Source organism: Amphiprion ocellaris, chromosome 23 (assembly GCF_022539595.1).
Source record: "Amphiprion ocellaris isolate individual 3 ecotype Okinawa chromosome 23, ASM2253959v1, whole genome shotgun sequence".
Classification (NCBI taxonomy): domain Eukaryota; kingdom Metazoa; phylum Chordata; class Actinopteri; family Pomacentridae; genus Amphiprion; species Amphiprion ocellaris.
This window is the reverse complement of record NC_072788.1, coordinates 3,941,094-3,961,383: the sequence shown is the minus strand read 5'-3', so window position 1 is coordinate 3,961,383 and position 20,290 is coordinate 3,941,094. Positions and strand designations below refer to the sequence as shown.

At 37.7% G+C, this 20,290-nt stretch overlaps 1 long non-coding RNA gene across 2 annotated transcripts in view; it reads right to left on the bottom strand.

The window, feature by feature from the left end:
* Window positions 1-15,084, bottom strand: part of LOC111582717 (uncharacterized) — a 98,458-nt gene extending 83,374 nt beyond the window's left edge. For both annotated transcript variants that reach the window (XR_008600622.1, XR_002747345.3), the window contains exon 1: window positions 14,742-15,084. This is a non-coding gene — a long non-coding RNA (uncharacterized LOC111582717). The remainder of the gene's footprint in view (window positions 1-14,741) is intronic.
* Between the last annotated feature and the right edge of the window lie 5,206 nt (window positions 15,085-20,290).

Genomic DNA, 20,290 nt, shown 5'->3' with positions numbered 1-20,290 from the left:
ATGTTCTGGGTCGGTTTACTTTCACAGACTCATGCTCTGTGTTGATCAGCCTACCGTTTGCCGGAATACCAATGAACACCTCACTACAGCAAACTTCGAAGGACTATGAGTGAAATTTCGTCAACTACAAACAACTGAATCGCCCTACCTCGTCACTTATTTCCAAGCATGTAGGAGTACGAATAGTGGCGGCCACTTTAACTTAAAAAAGCTTTCTTTGGACAACACCTGCTCTTTTGGAGACTCTCTGACCCAGTTGTCACAATTTGGCCCTCATTTTTCCTGCTTCCAACACGTAAACTTCAACACTTGACAGGTTCCGTTGCTGCCTAATGTGCCCCATCCATTGACAGGTGGCATTGTAACAGAATAATTAATGCAGGACAAGTGAAGAGAAACATTGGAGAAACATTTTAAGACGAGAAACAAGAATGAGGCATGTTCACTCCTTTGCTCAGTGAGCTTAAAATCAGAGCTGTGACACAGCAAGAAGCACAGCCTCTCACTGGTTGCCAAGTCATGAGCACAGCTTCTGACTGTCAACCAGACTCAACCCAAGACGCAGAAACAACAAAAATAACTGTTTTCAACACAGAAAATTTATAAACACATCACAGGACAAGGGCACGAGACATCCCAGTTGTCTGAACACATACTTTGCTTGTTCTGGGCAAACAGGCAAGCATTAATGTTGTGAGTGGTTTTAAACTAAACTATGGCCAGACACAATAAAAATGTATTATTTCATGGTTACAACCAACCTACTTGTTCTAAATTATTTGATGAGCTGCAGTACATGTTTTGAAGATGTCTGAGGAGTTTCTTTTTTTCTACAGACTACAGATCTGTTGCCATTAAACACTAAAAAGCAAATGCGCAACATGGCTCAGGCATCAATGATCTCGACAACAATTCAGTAAATAAAAATGAACTGAATTACTCTAGTACACGCATACTGATCTATGCCTAAATTGCCACACTATTACCATGTCTGATTTTCATTCACATGCACTCATTTTTGATTAAACTGGGTCCATTTTCAAGCCAAGTAATTTTGAACTTCCTTTCTAATAAAATCAAAATCTTCTGTGTGAGCAGCATTTTTGTTTAAACTACATTTTAGAGTATTCTGTCATTGTATGTCTCAAAAGCGTCTGTAGGAATTGGTCTACTCAATATTTTTAGGCCGTGCTTGATTGGTATCAAATAATTATTATTATTATTTTTTTTTTAGAATGTGTAAGTTGCAGTGCAGCTTTAATCACTATATTTATAAGAAAAACCCCTGACATTATTTTAAGCTTCTTTTTAATGTCTTTAAATAAAAGCATTCTGAGTAGGGCTAAGTCATTCGAAATGCTCTGACACTAATGCTGTATTTTGGTAGTACTTTCAAACCGATACCATTCCCAGATACTTTCCTTTGAAGAATATAAATACTAGAGTGCAACTAGCGATTAATCTGTAGATTATTTCCTCAGTGACTGCGAAAGTAGTGAAAAATTCCAGTTAATACCATCTTCAGTTGTTGTGTTCTGTCTTATTAACGGCCCAGAATCCAAAGATAGTTCAGATCCTCACACTTGAGAAGCTGAAACATTTGAATGGTCTGGCTTCAAAGCAAGTGACTGAAATGACTATAAAATAGGCGCCAATTAATAGTATGTTTATCGATAAATCAATTACCAATTAATCCAAACCTTGCAAACTTTTGCATTGGAATTGTGCTACATTTCTTTAAATTACATTAACAAGCACATTTAAAAAGAAATAACAGAACTACATTGAATCATTTGTACTTCACAAGGTTTCAGTTTATATGAAAATCTTGATAAAGATTAACTATTACAAAGAAATTTCAGTGAAAGTGACTCTCTTTTAACCTGCTACATTTCCATGCTAACTTATGCTATGGAGCTAACCTGGTCGGTACAGGTTATGTTCAGACCTGTTCCTGAGGGGTTGTGGTTCGCGCTTTTGCGATAGACGGGTGTGGTTATTCTGAAACGATGTTTAAGCAGGTGACACATCAAGTAACATCCACTAGAAATTCAGGACTCAAAGCTTCCTAGTAAAACATTATACTGTAATGAGATTGTCATTGGTATTCACTTCATCTGGCAGTGATTTCAGTGCTGTCGATGACATTTTATCCTGTCACACCACGATGAAGCCTCCCAGATGATGCCAAAAGCAGAAAGAGTCTGCTCTATTTGGGGATGTACATTAACAAAAGAAAAAAATTAGACTATGTCACAACTGGTACACCCTCTATCTTTTACTTTGTACCTGGCTGTCACCATCTGAAAGCAGCATGAAGATAAGATCATGTATGATCTCACACCGAGTCTCCTGGGATCTCATTTGCTCAAACATTTGATCATTACCTCCGGATATAAACATGAGACTCACATGCAGCAAAATACGAGGGAGTGAAAGCCGCTTCATTAAAATCTGGCGGATTTTATCACGAGTGCCTCTTTAATTGTGAGTTACTGCAGAATGTATAATTGTGAAACTCCTTCACCTGCTGCCAAGCTCTCACCGGCGTGATGAAGTGCACTTATTAGTGCTATTAACAGCAAAAACATAATTAAACCCACTGGAATCAAAATGACTGTTTGGTTGCTAATAATACCTCTGACACTGACATGCCACAGTGCTGAGCTGTGTTTGTAATAAATGGCTTAATGAGAGTCATATCACTAGTCTGCTGTCAAATTACAGTCAACAGCTGGAGCCTCAAAAGACCAGCATGATGTGGAACATGCAGAAATATGGCACCTATGTTTATTTCATGTATCATCTGAGGCACATCATAGTATCCTTGTTGCTCCACGCAGATAAAATGCAGCAGCTTCAGTGGACTTTTTGGCTATTTAGGTCACATCCCATTGCATTTCTAGCACTTCATTTCCACTGATGCACAAATTTTTCCACAATTTCTTCTTTTCCTGGTGTTTTCGCTGAGTTTTTTTTTTTTTGAGAAACGGTGCCCACAGGCGGGAAACCGAACAGGTTCTGGTTAAGTGGATTCATTACTGTCTCATCTTTGTTCTGTTTTCTTAGGGTTATGAAATGAAAAGTAGCACTGTAGCACTGCAATACATCACAGCTGGTTATACCTTTCAGCCCATGGAGGGTAGCGCAGCTATTTTTTTCTTTCCTGCCAAAACCCACAGTGGAGCTCATCTGAAATGTAATAAAAAGTAGGTGCCTGCTTAAAGGAATAATCCACCCAAAGACTACTTTTTGAGTAAATTTCTGTCGAAAGTGAGCTGAAAAAGTCTTGATCTTTGAGAGAATTTTCACAACATATACCATAAATTCTGTTACTCACATAACTTACAAACGCAGATAGAAGGATTTCTTGGTGGAGCGCTACAACAGGAGTAGTTGATGACATTTTTATTGATTTTTTAAAAACATTTTAACAAGATTTCTGCCAATATTGGTGGCCATGAGTTAGTAGTGTGCAGGGATGCAATGAAGTTACAGCTGGAGCCAAACAATACATCGAAATTCAAATCAAAATTGCAATATGAAACAATACAATCAACAAATCATGAAGGCTACAATTTAGAATATACTTTATGCAGCATATTGGACACAGGATTTTAACTGTCATGTCAGTGGTTTTACAAATTCATCCCATCTTGAAAGTTACGCTTTTGATAGTAGCTCACGTGGTTATGTTCTATCACATGCTATTAAATTACAGAAGTTTCATCAGAAAAAGCTGGACAGATAAGAGACCAAAATGGAGAAAAAGACGTTTATAGATACTGCTGCCTTTGGTGAAGTTTCAATGGCTCGACCACCATTGAGTGTCAAACCCAAGAATATGCAGCAAATACAGACAAGAAAGCTTGAATTTAAAAACTTATTTCACAAATCAAATGCCAGTCCCATTATCTGTTGTCTACTGACAACACCAGTATGGATGGATTTATGGATAAATTGTAATGATGTCTTGTAATGTATTGTTCAGCTGCTGTTTCAGAACCACGGACAGCGCTGCTTGTTTGGTAGGTACTGCTCTGTCACTGCACTGAAATGGACCTGACAAGATTAACAGCTGCTGGAGCTCTAAGAAGATCACTCATCAGTGAGGCTAATCAGAAAAAAAGGCTTCAGTTTGCTCAGTAGCATAAAGATTGGACTCTGGAGCAATCAAAGAAGGTCATGTGGTCTGATGAGTCCAGATTTACCCTGTTCTAAAGTGATGGGGGCATCAGGGTAAGAAGAGAGGCAGATGAAGTGATGCCCTCATCATGTCTAGTGTCTACCAGCCTGTGGGGGTTATGGTTATGATCTGGGGTTGGTCAGGTTCAACAACGTTATGTTCCCAAAGAATGAGGTCAGCTGACTACCTGAAGATACTGAATGACCAGGTCTTTACATCAATGGAGTTCTTCTTCCCTGATGGCATGGACATGTTCCAAGATGACGATGTTCTCAGAGCTAAAGGTGGTCCAACAAAACATTAGAATGTGCAACCTTTTTTTTTTTTTTGCACAGGCAGTGTATCTACATCCCGTAAAATGAAACGTTTCACCAAGATATACATCTTTCTGCTGCATCACCCAGCCCTAGTGGAGGAACAGTCAACAAGAGAGAAAGAGCTGTAAACTGTAAACAGATGTTACTACAAGCCTCCCCCTGCTGATTCTGAGTGATTATTGTGAATGCTCTGAAAATTAAATTTGAATAAATAAATAAAGCTTTGTTATTCCATGATAGTTTAAACAGCTACTACCTATGCATTATCCAGTGTGCTCCAGGCACTGTAGATTTTGTGATGAATTTTCCCCTCCAGTGACCCACCAGAACAGCACCCTCTCGGCGTCGCATGACCTCCTGAATAATAAATTAAGTGCTGCATACAATGTGTGACACTCTATTGCTTTTATAGAGGCTACTGTATCATGTTAGAAGGTGGAATGTAAGAACAACAGACCTCACTATTTCTCCAATGTTGAATCCTCTCATGCTAAAAGTCATGGTCACATAATAAAAAAGGTAAAGATAATTTTAATGAGTTAATTATCTAATTTTTATACCTTAATAATGTGTACCTAATGACCATGAGTTATTGATCTTGTGGTCAAAGTTAGGAATGCATTGTCATAAAATCAAGAACAATATAATATAGAATTTTAAAAAGATCCCCACTAATGTCACCAGTGCAGCTTCAAACCAAAAGAATCAGTTTTCAACTAAGAAGTTATTTCTGCAGCATCTCTGGTTGTTTTATGGCAATGAAGGCCAGTGCTGCAAATCAGGCCTCCTTTGAAACAGGTAAGCTACTCCTTTGTTGCAATTTATATCGTTGGTTTTGAAGCTGTGCATTTTTAAATAGAAATATTGGTCCAGGTGCTGTGTTTAAGTTCTACAAAGCGTTTATACTGGGACTTGCAAGGCTTGCCAAATGCAAGCTGGGATGGGATCCAGCTCCCTCAAACCGTCAGCAGGGTAAGCAGGTATGGCAAGAAGACGAATGATCCTAGCAGAAGAGGTAAAACCAACACTCCGATGATTAACATCCAAAGTACAAGTAGGATAAATTACGTATAGCATTACTGACTGTGGGCTATTTATTTTATTTGTATGTGAAGCAGTTCAGGGGGAAAAGGGGCCCAAATGCACCAGAGAGAGGCTGACACAACGAAAAAGCGAGCTTTAATTACAAAAGCTGGTACAAGGTTACAAAGACCAGGCAAGCAAACAAACACAGTGAGCGAGCCGAGGCTGAAAACAGGCGCGAGTCCAAAAAAACAAAGCGAGGCACGAGTTGAGAAACAAAACGCTGGAAAGTTACGGCGCAAAGCAACGGAGGCGAAGAGCGGGGCGAAATGAGCGGAATCCGAGCACGGGCGACAATCCAAAACAAGGAGCAGACGAGGGCAATAAATCAGGAACAGGCAAAAGTCATACATGAGGGAAACGAACCTGGAACGGGACAAGAAGAAAAACACAAACAAAAAAAAGGTTGGAAAGCTCGACAATCTGGCAAATAAGCGGTGGAGAACTGACTGGGAAATGAGAAAAGCGATACGCAAAACTGGCAGGGAAGATAACAGCTCTCAAAAATTATGTAGGTATGCATCGATTTAGGAGATTTCTAGGTCCACTATAAACTACTGTAAAGTGATTTTGGGGAAAAAAAACAAACATAAATAGAGAGATCGAAGGAGGCAATGCTGTAAAGAAAGTAGGTAAAGGATACCAGCACACAGTAAGCACAGAGGTGGGTCAACTCATGAGGTCTATATACAGCCAACAACTCAACCAATTTATTATCTCCTAAGGGGGATGAATGGACTTCCCGGATTTCATTTGGATAAGAAATGAGGCACGGCAAAGAAAACCAATCCGTCATCATTCCGGCGTGGCGGCGACAGGCTATGAATGGCTCTTAAGAACACCATTTATTAAGGCTTGCGCTCTACTGTATACCCCTGGTTCCTCTTAAAATGTTCAATTGCACCACTGCTGGCCATGAATCAAGATATGGACTCTCAAATCTCCCAGGACCGAGTCTCAGGGAGCAGAATTAACTGCACCATCAGCCCTCTGCAGCAGCACGGCATGCTGGTGGTGATGATATCATTGTATTTTTAGAATTAGTCTTGTTCTCCTTTGGTATTGGAATAATCTTCATTTGTTTCCTTTTTTTTATTTCCCATTTCCACCCACTATCGTGTCTTTTCTGCTCTGTCGATTCAAGACAAATGGTTTCCTTTAGCTCACTGTGCTTTTTAACACTTAAAGCTAATGTCTGTTTCAAATAAAATCCCTAACAATACATTAGTACCGCAAACTTCAAGGTTAATTCAGTTATAGTTTTGAATCTTTTTAAGTCACATCACTTGATCTTTAAAACAGTTTTCAGGTGTGAAATGACCTCACAATTAAAGCTTAAACAGGTCGTTAATCAACTACTAAATCGACAGAAAAAGTATAAATAAACAACAATTTTGACTTTTTCAAGTAATTAGTTAAATCATTTAAGAAATGAACATCCATTGGAGGAATCAATTAACACTGAGAGCCAAGTTTTATCATTTTTAAAGTAGAAATACTTCAAAATATTGCTGGCTACAGCTTCAAATATGTGTAGATATTCTTCTTTTCTTTCAAAATTATCTTTATTGTCCCACTGATTTGAATTTGTTAAGCAGCACGAGTTAACCTAAGCCTTTTCACTAATAAGAAACAGATTAACGAATGTGTCCTCTTCATGTATAAATGTGCACTCTGATCACTTTTACAAAAATGTCCCAGTGGTAATCTCACTAGATCAGACAGCAACATTTCTGAATCACTTTCAACACCTTTCCATGCCGTCACATTACCAGAGAGACATTAACAAAAAACATACGCGGACTTGTATGATGCAATTTTGGGAAGGCTTTTTCCACATTTTAGCATCAATATTAGTCCAAAAACATCACAGAGAGCATAAAAGACACAGCTTGCTTGCCTTTCTGTTTCCTTTTGCCGTCCAATTTCACATTTATGAGGCTAGCGAAACTAAAATGGCCCAAAAAAATACTGTTTTCCAGCAATAAAGAGACACCAATAATAAATGTAATCCAAGCTGCTAATCCAAGTTGCTTCCAGCTGTTTCTAGGAGACTTTCCTTTGAGTTTATTAAATACCTGCAGCATTAAATATCAGCAGGAGGGACTTCATTAATAACTGGGTCAATATGTAATTGCAGGGCTTTTTGTAGTATAGTTGACAGGTATCATAGTTGACATTTTTGCTGTTTACAGACCTAAAATCAACATGGTCGCCTATAACCAAACACCACATGGTATTTTTACAGAAAGATTCTTCTAAATATTATATATACAATTCAGTAAAATTGATATTGAAAGGTATTTATAAAGATATTGTAGTAAACCTGTTGACACTTGACTTACACACTTCTATATATTAAATAACTCAGAAAGCCTTGGAATGACATCATGTGGAGCAGGTCATGTGATCTGGAATCAACACACTTCCTGGAGAGGTGTTTTTGTAATGGGTAGCTGAAAGTGATTTCTCGGACACAGATACAATTTGCTATTTTGTGTTATAAAATAACACAAATGACCACAGAAAAACACAAAATGACTGAATGAGACACAAAATTATCACAGAGAGAGACAAAACGACCACAAACAGACTGATAATGACCCAAAATAACCACAGAGAGACATAAACTGACAAAGAAAAACAAAGTGACCAAAAAAGGCTCAAAAAGACACAAAACGACTCGATGAGACACATAATTATCACATAAAGATACAAAATGACCACAACACACCTAAAATTACCCCAAACAGACTGAAAATGGCAACGAAAACGCATAAAATGACCACAAAAAGACCTACTATGACCACAAAATGGACTGAAAATGACCATAAAAGAAACAAAATGACCAGATCCTGTGATTTGGAATTAACGCACTTCTTTGAGAGGTGTTTTTGTAATGGTAAGCTAGTTGAAAGTGATTTCTTGGACACAGACATAATTTGTTATTTTTCATATAAAATTAAATATATTGCCAAAAAAGAAATATGTCATGATTATCTCAACTTAATAACAAGAACACAATCAAAACAATTTTTGAATAAGCTCATTTTATTATTGTTTAGCTAATTAGGAGGTGGTTGTTATTAAATCGGGACGGTTATTTAGTTGATATTTTAGTGATATCCAGTCATTTTTTTATTAAATAAGTGATTGTTTCCATAATAAATAGTGATGGAATTTGTAAAGACATGATCATAATGAACATAAAAACATTAGTTTTTTTACTTTTAATAAAAATGTATGCAAGATATATCCCATAGACTTCAAAAGTCCCTCAATTATATATTATATATATACCCAGCTTCATTTAAATAATTTGTTAGACAGTGGTTGTTATGTTGTATGTTTACTAGTTCCTTGGAATGAAGCCGTGAGGAACATTAACGCAAAAGTCACGTATGTCTGAAGAACAGCACGCCATCACTTTAATACACTGATTGAAGCAACAATTTCCCGCATCTCACATCTGAAGAAAAAATAAACAATTACAGAAATCAAAGTTACAACATCAAAGACAACAACAATACATCACAAAACTAATGCAGGAAACTGAAATTCACACCAAGCACAAATATGAAGAGTGGAAATGCAAATGTGCAGGTTTTCAGATGTGCCAAAGTGGTTGTATAGAACACAGCTAATTGCTATTCTATATGGATCTTTTGTGTGGGATATTTTTTTCCACCTATTTCAACAGCTTCAGACAATTCATGGACCAACTGAAAATAATAATTCTTTGTATTCATAAAAACATTTGTAAAGAACTAGCCTGAAGTCCATTTCTTTCTCCATAGTGGATGTTTTTTTTCACTCATCAGTATCAGAATGAGTTTTATTGCCACTGTTCATGAGGTTCACAAACGAGGAATTTGACTCGGTGCAATGCTGCTACATTAAACATTTAACAAATAGTAGAGATAAAAATAAAGATAAAGTAAATACTATAATAAAAGCTAACATCTACTATAATAAAAACTAACATCACCCTCAAAGGTCCAGTATTGTTCACACTCTAATTCATATTTCATGCTTCATCACAACTCATCTGCTAATTTTACACTGGAGTTAGGCTGATGATCAACTCATCTGATTAACATCAAGTGCGGATATTGTGTTTTCTCTGAGTGCAGCAGCTGATTATTGTGGGCTCACATCTGTGATTAGAACATTTCTGTGCAACTGTGTCCCCATGTCCTAATAGATCTATTATTCTAACAAAAAAAAAACAATAAATGAGTATGAGAAAAATCATCTCCAAGGAAAACAAAAAGTCAGGCATAACGACAGCTTGATTTATAGACAGCCTCCCATCATCATCAATTGCAGCAGAGATAACTTATGAGTCATTAGAATACAATGTCCTGGTAATTGTGCTGCTGCCGTTCCTAAATCGGCTGAAGCATAAAATATAAGCAAATTCACAGCCGCTATTAAAGCAGCCAGAAGATCTGAATCCACTATACAGTGATTAGACCAGGACTGTCAAACTAATTTTAGTTCACATTCAGCCCAGTTTGATCTCAAGAGGGCCAGACCAGTAAAATCACAGCATAAAAAACATATAAATAACGGCAACTCCAAATTTAACCCTGTGCTTTAGTGCAAAAAAAGTACATTCTGAAAATGTTCTCACTTAATGAAATATCTTTTTTCCAAAACAGTGTGAACAACCTGAAATTTCCTCAGAAAATGAAGTTCATTTTTAACAATACTGTGCCTCAGTTTAACTTAGAGATCACAATATATCTAGAATGCAACAATATAGTATTTTCCTTTATGATCAAAACTATTTGTCAAGATTTAGAAATTATTAGAATTTTATAGTTTTACATTTGTAGTTAATGTCTCCTCTGTAATTCTTGCCCTTTGCCAAAGTCGTCCCACAGGCTGGATTGTTGTGGCCATATGTTTGACACCCCTGGATGAGACTAAACCTAGATTCCAGTGTGTTTAACTGGTCATCCTATAGCGTTACGCAGCATCTTGTTGTGCCGTTCACAGCCAGCAGCCTGCAGCAAGGTGCAGCTGCCGACATACAGTATCCAATGAGATTTATCCCCCCGCTGCTGGGGACTTCTCAAGCTAAATTAGCAGGAAATAGCTGCTGTCTCGGCCCGTTTTTGTCACAACAATGGAGCATGTAATTGTTCTGTACACATGCACGAAGGCCAACCGCAATATTTACTCTGCAAACGCTCAAGTCTTTCATGCATGCAGGCACATTTATTCAGGGCTCTCTTATCGGCCGCCACAAAACAGGCAGGTTTTTGTGGCCGCGTCGTTGCTGTGTAATTGTTTGTGCGCTGCTGGCGTGCACTTCATGGTCCTATCTCGGACGTGCTCCCGTTGAAGCGGGTTAGCTGTGAAATCAAGCGAGAGGTCGGATGATTTTTTTTTTAGTTTTTTAATGTAACAATATAGGCCTGTCAAAGGCAAACCGAGAACAGTGGCCAATTTGGCACGGAGACAGGTGAGGCATGTTGAGACGAATTGCAAAATGAATGTTTGATCAGTGAGAGGCTACTGCTGCAGCAAATCACCACCTCAAGAACATCTGAAGTGAGTCTTTCTAATAAGTGTGTGTGTTTCTGCAAAGCCCAAGCCAACAGTGGGAATTATGGACATTTTATTTTCCCTGCACTGCCTTTCCTTTCGCCTTGATACTCTACGCTCTGTTCTGATAAGAAGTGAAGGCTGTGTTATATTTTAATTCTGAATACATTTCCATAAAGACCTTTTTGTCTGTAATTTCCATGATCTCAATCTGTCAATCAGCCGTCCTCGGTTACATGTGTGGCTCTCTGCGGTGGGAGGATCCGCTCTCCCTTAAAACATCATTAGCCAGCCCCGCCGTGTGAAGTTATTCCTGACAGCAGCTCATGAGCAGGGCTCCAGACGAGCCAGGAAAAAGGAAACACACGCTCGACCTCTGACCCGATGCACTGCAGATATCAAACTCCCAGGCGTGGTTTGATGGGAAACCCACGGCGGTAAAATGGCAGTGACAACAAATAGAGCAGATTAATGCACAAAGTCTCATGTGCTGCACTGGCTGCACTTACATATTGCCCTCTGGTGGTTGCATTGCACAAATAGAACCGGCTGGATCCTGGAATGATAAATGCATGCAGGGAGGAACTTATCTCTTCAGATTCATGGCACTGCTAAATGGGTTTTTCCCCCACATTTTCACTTTTAGTATGACACCAACATTAAAAGTAGCGCTGATATATACAATATATCAAACAATTACATTATTCTTTGGGCTAAATGAGTTAATTTGTTCTCGCTCTGAATGCTGAATGAACTCCTCGGGTTGAGATGTCTTGTTTTTCTATGATTACAGCTATAGATATAGAGGTAATAACATGTAGGATACCACTAACAGCCACATATATACATTATATTAAGGATAGACATCGACAGCAACATTAAAACCACTGGCAGGTTGAGTGGTCGGTATTGATTATGTTGTTACAACGGCACCTGTCAAGACGTGGGATGCATTAGGCTGTAAGTGAGCAATCAGTTTATGGAGCAGGAAAAATGTGCAGGGTAAGGATTAGAGCCCAAACGATATGGATTTTTTGAGGCTGATATTTGGCAGAAATAAAATCCGATAACCGATTAATCGGCCGATTAACTTAAAAATATAAATAATGAATAAAAAAAACTTCTTTTTTGGTCCCTTAACGCTACAACATCAAAGATATGAATTACAAGCAGAACATTTTACTGTTTTACAACACTTTGTCCTTTAGTATTTGTGTAACTTTACAACAGAGAGGAATTTTCAAGTACAGAAACATGCAACAAAGCATTAAACCTATTTTGTTTTGTGACCTATTTAATCTATAAATGAGTTGTACTTCTTGTTGCTGCTAATTAGAGGTAGGTTATAGTACAGGTAGAAAAAGTTTTTTTAAAAAGTTGTAAACAGGTAGTTGTGAGAGGAAAGCAAAAAAAACACTAAGGTAACATTCTTTTCACATGCCTCCATTTTTCTACTCTACAACTTTCAAGAACAAAGCATTTTCAAGTAAAAAATAATGTGCAAAACTGCAGTAAATTTGTACAAAATCAAATAAATAACCTTATTTAAAATGCAAATCTATAGATGAATTATAAACTCTATCTTGTCACATCTGCCTTTCAGTCCTAGAGTCCTTCTCATTAGTGCAATCAGAAGTAGGTTAACAAAAATGTCTCTAATGTTGGATATTTTATTGTAAATTTGCATTGTGCATTTTTCTTTCTATGGAGCATGCATGAATATAGCTACCAGTTGTACTGATGAATTTATCTTTAGATTTAGGCCACAGGTGTGCTGTATATAAGCAACATAATGAATGAAGTTCCTGGCAAAACATTATTTCTGCAGCCCTCTGATGGCCTTTAACATTAAATCACAATTTCTCTACTCCATTATTTGACTCATATGACTCATATGAACCAAAATAAAAACCAGAGATGCCTCTCTCAGATGTAAAACATGTCAAACACAGTTTCATTTTAAATCTATAATAGTCACAAATAGTCTAATGTTCCTCCATAACAACACAGTGAGTTTCTGTTACTGCCTGAGTCACGTTCTAGTATTTTCTGACAGTTAAACTAAGAGTGACTTCATTGACGGTTGCTGAAGACAGACAGTAAAGTTAATCATTTTACTGAATAAAGTGCTCCAAGGAAGGACAATTGCTATACTAGCAACACAATCATTGGCACCAATCCCACAAAAAACTACTGTAGCAGAATTTGTTGAAAACATTGTGCTCCTTTTCTGCAAATTAATGAAGCTTAAAATATGGTTAATTTTTCCACCACTGCATAATCTGCTTTTGTTTTGTTTATTCTAAAGAGGCCATTTCAGCATCTACAGCGGGGGTGTCAAATTTGTTTTAGTTCAGGGGACACATTCAGCCCAATTTGATCTCCAGTGACCAGTAAAATCACAGCATAATGACCTCTAAATAACCACAACTCCACATTTTCCTTTGTTTTAGTACAAAATGGCATGTTTTGAAAATGTTCAAATTTAAGGAATTATCTTTTTACAAAACATCATGAACAACCTGAAGTTTCTTAAGAAAAATAAATTCAGTTTCAATAACATTATGACTCAGTTTATCATTTACACATTACAGCTTACAGATCAGAGAGTTTCTACAAAGGCACAAAACATTTGGCCACACGTATCTGGAACTGAATGATATAGTATTCTACTTTATGATCAAAACTACAAAAAAAGACAAAATACAACAAAAATGGGACAAAATATTACAAAAATGAGATGCAAAATGACAAAAACGAGATACTAAACAACAAAAAATGAGACAAACGACACGAAACAAAACAAAGAGACAAAAAATTTGCCAAAAAAGTTACAAAGTGACAAAAAATGAAGCTGAAATGCTCAGTCCAATAATGAATTAGTCCACTGATAAGGCAGAAAATGTAAAAACAAATTCTCACCAGATTAATCAATGAGGAAAATCATTGTTGCTATTCTTTATAGCAACTGTAGTTACTCAAGCAAAACATTTAAAAACAAAATATTACCAGAATTGTATACCTCATTGGATTGTTTTAAAAACATGACACACATTCGCTAGTTTGAATAGTTGCTCAGACTAAACAAGCTACTTAAATACATCATCCTGGGCTGCTACAAATTCTGATTTCACTATTTTCTCACTCTTTTTTTGAACAAGCGAATGATTAATCAGTTCATCGGAGCATGAAATGGCAGATTAATCCACACTGAAAACAGCTAGTTGCAGCTAGGATAAGAATCAGTGCATATTACTGCCAATTTTCACTCATCACTATGCACACACAGGTGCATAAAACACACCTGCGTCCACCTCAGAGATTAGGAAGCTGAATGCATCATATCTACAGCAAAAAACACCAACCACCACATGACAAATGCACCTTTTAGGGGCCACTGGGATTTAATAAGAAAGATTAAAATCAATGAGAGATTGCATCAATATTTCACCATCAGTCTACCACTCTATCCAACCTGAATTACACACTGCCCCCTCTGAAAATAGTCACCTTTCAGTCAGCAACATATTGATCACAAAGGCCAATAACCTGCAGCAGCACTCAACGAACCAGCATCAAACACCAGCCAGCTGTCTTACCTTGAAACAGGTGTTTCTTCTTGGACTTTCTTCCGTGCAGTAGAGTTAATTCCAGTGCAATGAGCTGACGGGTCATTTCACAGCTTCGTGCCGGTGTTGTTGTTGTTAGCATTGTTAGCTAGCATTAATATTAGCTCCGCGAAAAAATAAAACCAAAACAGTCAGTCTTTAGCTACTCCGCCTCTTCTGCTGTTTAAAGTCTGTCCGTTCGCAAACCTTTTCGCTGCCGTTACTGTAGCTGGCGTTCATTTGTTGGTTTCATTTTAATGCAAACGTGTTTCCACAAAATTATTTTGGGTCCAAAAGCCACCTGAGTTCAACTGTACACCCGCACATGCGCAGTGCTCATTCTTAGGTCACCTGTGGACCTGCACATGCGCAGTGCTCATTCTTAGGTCACCTGTGGACCTGCACATCCGCAGTGCTCATTCGTGCGGCAGCGCGACCCTGTGGCGGCGTCGGTAAAAACAGATTTAAAGGACAATTGCACCAATTTTATACATCCACATGCGTTTACAGATGTTGTAAAAATGTTTTAGAAAGCTTTCAGAGCATCTTGTTGACTCCACGCTCCAAAGTTTGCAGAATAACTCACCTTTTCCTTCTATTTTCTATGTTAGCCGTTGCTAGCTTAACAGCCACAGGTCATGCATTGTGGGTAATGTAGGCCCCTTATTCTGAGAAGAAAGAATAACGTGTAAGGAATGTAATAGCTGCATTCCAAATTTTTTTTTTTCAAGTGCTTACTCCTGCTGCTGTTTAATTTGAGACATAATATTTTATCATAATACTGAGACCTCCTCATTTATTTATTTTTTTCCAAGCAGGGATAGTGTAAATTATTAAAACATATCTGTCAAAAAGAAAACAAACAGAACACACACAGTTACACAAAAAAAAACTCCCATGAAATTCAAATTAAAATAACATGCCAACCCGCACCAATTCCTCAGGCGATTACAAAACAGAATGTGATGGATACTCATATATCTGTTGAATTAGATGTCATCTGCCTGTTTATCCTCATGCGTGACACCTTGACATCTGTAACCTAACTGCACTGAGGACTGGGGGTCCAAATGGCCAGAAAAACTTGCTGCCGGCTGGTTGCTTGGCCTAAATCGCACGACTGCCTCAATGATCAGAAAAACATACAAAGGGACATTATTAGATCAAATTGTAATAATAGTGCAATATTCTGTTATCTTCTTGTACACAATGACTCATACATGCATGGAAGTCATTGGTATTCATGGCTTTTCTAAAGAACTGATCGATATCGTGATGCACGTAACGGCTTTGTTTACGTTTTTGCCGGAGTTCTGACTTACAGCGGAAATCGATTTACATCAATCCATAGGAACGGAACTCCGACATAAGTCGAGAACCCCCTGTATCTGCCTGGGAACTTGCTGTGACATAGAAATCTGTCAGTTGCCGTCATATTACACTAAATTCGACCTAAATTTATAAAATAAACACTGTGAACTATTGAAGGAGACTTGAAATTAGCGATTGAGACCATAAATTCATCAGGAAAATGTTTACAAAGGAAATAGATTAAGTGAGAAGTAGGATAATTTTCTCATAGACTTCAATATAATCTGATTTCTTTTTGCAAGCGCAGGAGTCACCCCCTGCTGGTTGTTGTGCTGTCTGTATTTCTTTACACTGTCTAATTAGTCTGCGAAAAAATTAAAATGAAAAGACAAAATAACTCAAACACTATAGCTGCCACTTTCAATGTGAATAGCGATTCTTGGCACCATCATGTGACATATATTAATGAATGAATGAATATTTTAATCAATTTACATTAAAAATATATACATATATATGCTCATGTACGTCCCATCTTACAGTGGTTCTGATATTCTGTCAGTATGTTCTGCTCTGTCTTGGACCACAGAATCCTCCCTCCACTTCATGGTTCACCACTTGGATGAGATTACATTCTTTTCTTTTTAACTTTTTTATGTAACAGTGTTATTCTTCAGAGCCAGAAGTTAAGCTTTAGCTCATGACACCGTTCGCTGCGATAAATCCGAGACCACTTTCGCTCAATGACTGTCTCCCCGTGGATTCATGACAACAGATGCTATGAAGTGCAGAATTCTGTGAGGCTGCAGATTTGTCACACTGAGATCTGGATTGCACTCTCGCGGCGAGCTTTGCAGAACAACATGTCCTGAAGAGAACGGCGCTGCTGCTGGATTTCCTCTGTTTTGTTCATTGGTATTAGAAGCTCATGGAGCCGTTTCTGGCCTTGTGAGACACAACCTATCTTCTTCTCATTTCCTCAGATCTACTGTGATCTCGACACGTTTCACTCTATCTGTATTCTTATAGAGCGGGAAACCCTTTCGCCCGTATTAAAATGTCATTACAATGACTGGATGACTCCAATTACCTGCTTTCATAAAAATCATTATCCTAAAGGTCAACATGCAGCTCTTTAATCCAAACTAAACACACAGAACGGTAAACAGCACAATAAATTGAGCGTCTTTTATTCTAATTAGCTGAGGTCAAATGAAGGTCTGGGGACACTAATGCAGAAATCCAAATGGCATTTAATGTGTTATAAACAGTCTTACAGCTATGTGTGTTTTCAGTAGCCGTGGGTGGAGGATATGGCTAAATCCGAGTCTTGTTAGTCTCATATCTATAAACAATTTCTGACAGTAAATTAATAGCTAAAGAGCTGACAATTCCCAAAACAATTACCATTGGCGCAGCTTCATGAAGTAATGAACATCTGAAACGCTCATCTTCTCGGTTTCAGGATCAGAATCACGTTTAATCATCTCTTGAGGAAACATAAGGTTCGTTCCTCCTTTTTATTTTATTTTGCCTCTCTAACAAACCAGATTGCTTCACTTCAAAGACAGCAGAGCAGAGAGAAACGGTGAGAGGCAGACGGAAGTTCTCTACCGCTCTTCATTGACGTTCTCTTTTGGGAACCAGGAAGATCCTGACTACCGGGAGTCTGGCTTGATTATCAACTGAGCTGAAAATTAGAACAACTGACACCTGGCTCTGTACATATAGATGATGCTGAAAGAGATGTTGTGAAGGGAAAAAAAAGCCTCTCGAGTTAATTTTAATCCTGAACTTGAATTGGCTTAAGGTGTGTTGCTTCCTGCAAATTTATCTCATTGTATCCAAATGAAATATGATCAAATTGCAAGACAACATGTTTTTTTGGTTGATTAAAGCTGGATTCATTAATATTTGGCCACTAGGGGGCAGCAAAGCAAGCTGTCAACACAATATTGGAGATTATCACCAAAACAAAAAAAAAAACAAAACCTAAACATTATACATTTGTAATTGTTTCTTTTAGGCATCTACTTTGTGAGTTTGTGTTTTCAGTGTCTTTTTATGTGTTGTATTTTATTGTTGGAGCCTGTCAAAGAAGAATTTCTGTCACCATTTGGGACAGACAATAAAGTCTGTCTATCTATCTATCTATCTATCTATCTATCTATCTATCTATCTATCTATCTATCTATCTATCTATCTATCATAATTTTATAGCATATGTATCAGTCTAAAATTAGAGAACCCACGCAGTATTAACATAGTAGAAACAACTGTTTGGTTAATTAAAGCTGGATTCATTCATTTCTGGCCACTAGGGGGCTGCAAAACAAGCTGTCAACACAATATTGGAAAATTGTCACTAAAAAAACCTAAACATCATACATTTATAATTACATAGCATATGTATCAGTCTAAAACTACCTGCCTAATGCTGTGTGAGTTACCTAATTTTAATCTTTTGGCTGTTGAGTAATATAGTTATACATATTTTGACATTTTATAGTCAAAGCTGCACTAATGAATATTTTTCATATTAACGATGGGTCAAATGGTAAACAGTATTTAGCTGATAATGAGCTCTCATCAGCTTGCGGAGACCAGAGAAGGGTTAAAATGTGACACATTAAGCAGATGGCCAGAAAACCAATTCCATTTTAAAGCTGATGTTGCTCACTGGAAGTACAAACGGGGAGCAAGCAGCCAAAGAAAATCAGTGGCCGCGGCTTTAACTCACACTCGTGGATGACAAATTAGTACTTAAACCTTCTGCTATGTTTATTCTACATATATTTTAACAGGCTACGTAAAAAGGAAAGCAGAAAGTGTTCAGTGTGAAGGCACTGCAGAGCCACACCGCTGCGCTTTACAGCCTCTCATTCACAGTGTCCATGGCAACAAGAGCCTTGGAGACTTGTGCCTGGGGTAGAGGAGGGTCAGGCGTTGCAGAGATTTTCTCCATCACGTCCTCGCTGATGCTGCTGATTCCCCATTCTCTGTGTTATCCAGTTGACTGACAGTCCTGATGAGCGGCGGGAGAGTCGTAGTAAAAGCGAGGCACCATGTCTCCTCGGCGTGTCCACACACCCCACCGCCCTACCACCCAACGGTGTTTTCTCCCGGTCTTCAAACGGATTCCACTTCGAGATGATGACATCTCTCTGGAGAGGCGCGATATTTGAAGTTGGCAGCATGCACTTCGTCGGATTGGTTGCGATTTCCACACGGCCCTTTTTAGTTACTGAAATTCCAACACAAACAAGGCATTTGTCACTTCGGATCATCCCAGATGTGCAGCTCTCTGCTGTCTAGATGCACATAAACACATCAGAGACTGTAGTCCTGAGTCCATATGCTTCAATGTGTCCCCAGCTAAATGAAAAAAAACATTAATTCTCTTGTCCTGATATTAGGCTTCATCCTCAATACTATTAACTTCAAATCTTCTCATTCGAGAAAAAATCTGATAAAATGGGTCAATGTATAATTGCAGGACTTTTTGTATCATAGTAGACATTGTTGCTGTTTTCAGGCCTAAAATCAACATGCCACCTATAACCAAACACCACATGGCATTTTTACAGAAAGATTCTTTGAAATATTATATATTGAGTAAAATTGAAATTGAAAATTATTCCTAAAGATATTGTAGTAAACCTGTTGACATGCCATAAATCCACACTTGACTCACTCACTACTTTATATTAAATAACTCAGAAAGCCTTGGAGTCTGACCAGTCTTTTCTTCAGGAGGAAATGACATCATGTGGAGCAGGTCATGTGATCTGGAATTAACACACTTCCTGGAGAGGTGTTTTTGTAATGGGGAACTTAGTTGAAAGTGATTTTTCAGACACATATACACATAAAATTTGATATGTTGCCAAAAAGAAATGTTTGTCATGATTATCTCAACTTAATAAAAAGAACACAAAACTATTTTTGAATCAGCTCATTTTGTTATCATTTAACTAATTAGAAGGTGGTTGTTATTAAATTTGGATGGTTATTTAGTTGACATTTTAGTGATGTCCAGTCATTCTTTATTAAAAACTGAGACACAAAATGACAAAAACGAGACAGAAAATGACCAAATCGAGACACAAAATGACAAAAACAAGATGAAAAACAATAAGTGATTGTTTCCATAATAAATAATTATGGAATTTGTAAAGACAAGATCATAATGAGCATAAACAACATTTTATTTTTTTTACTTTTTCATT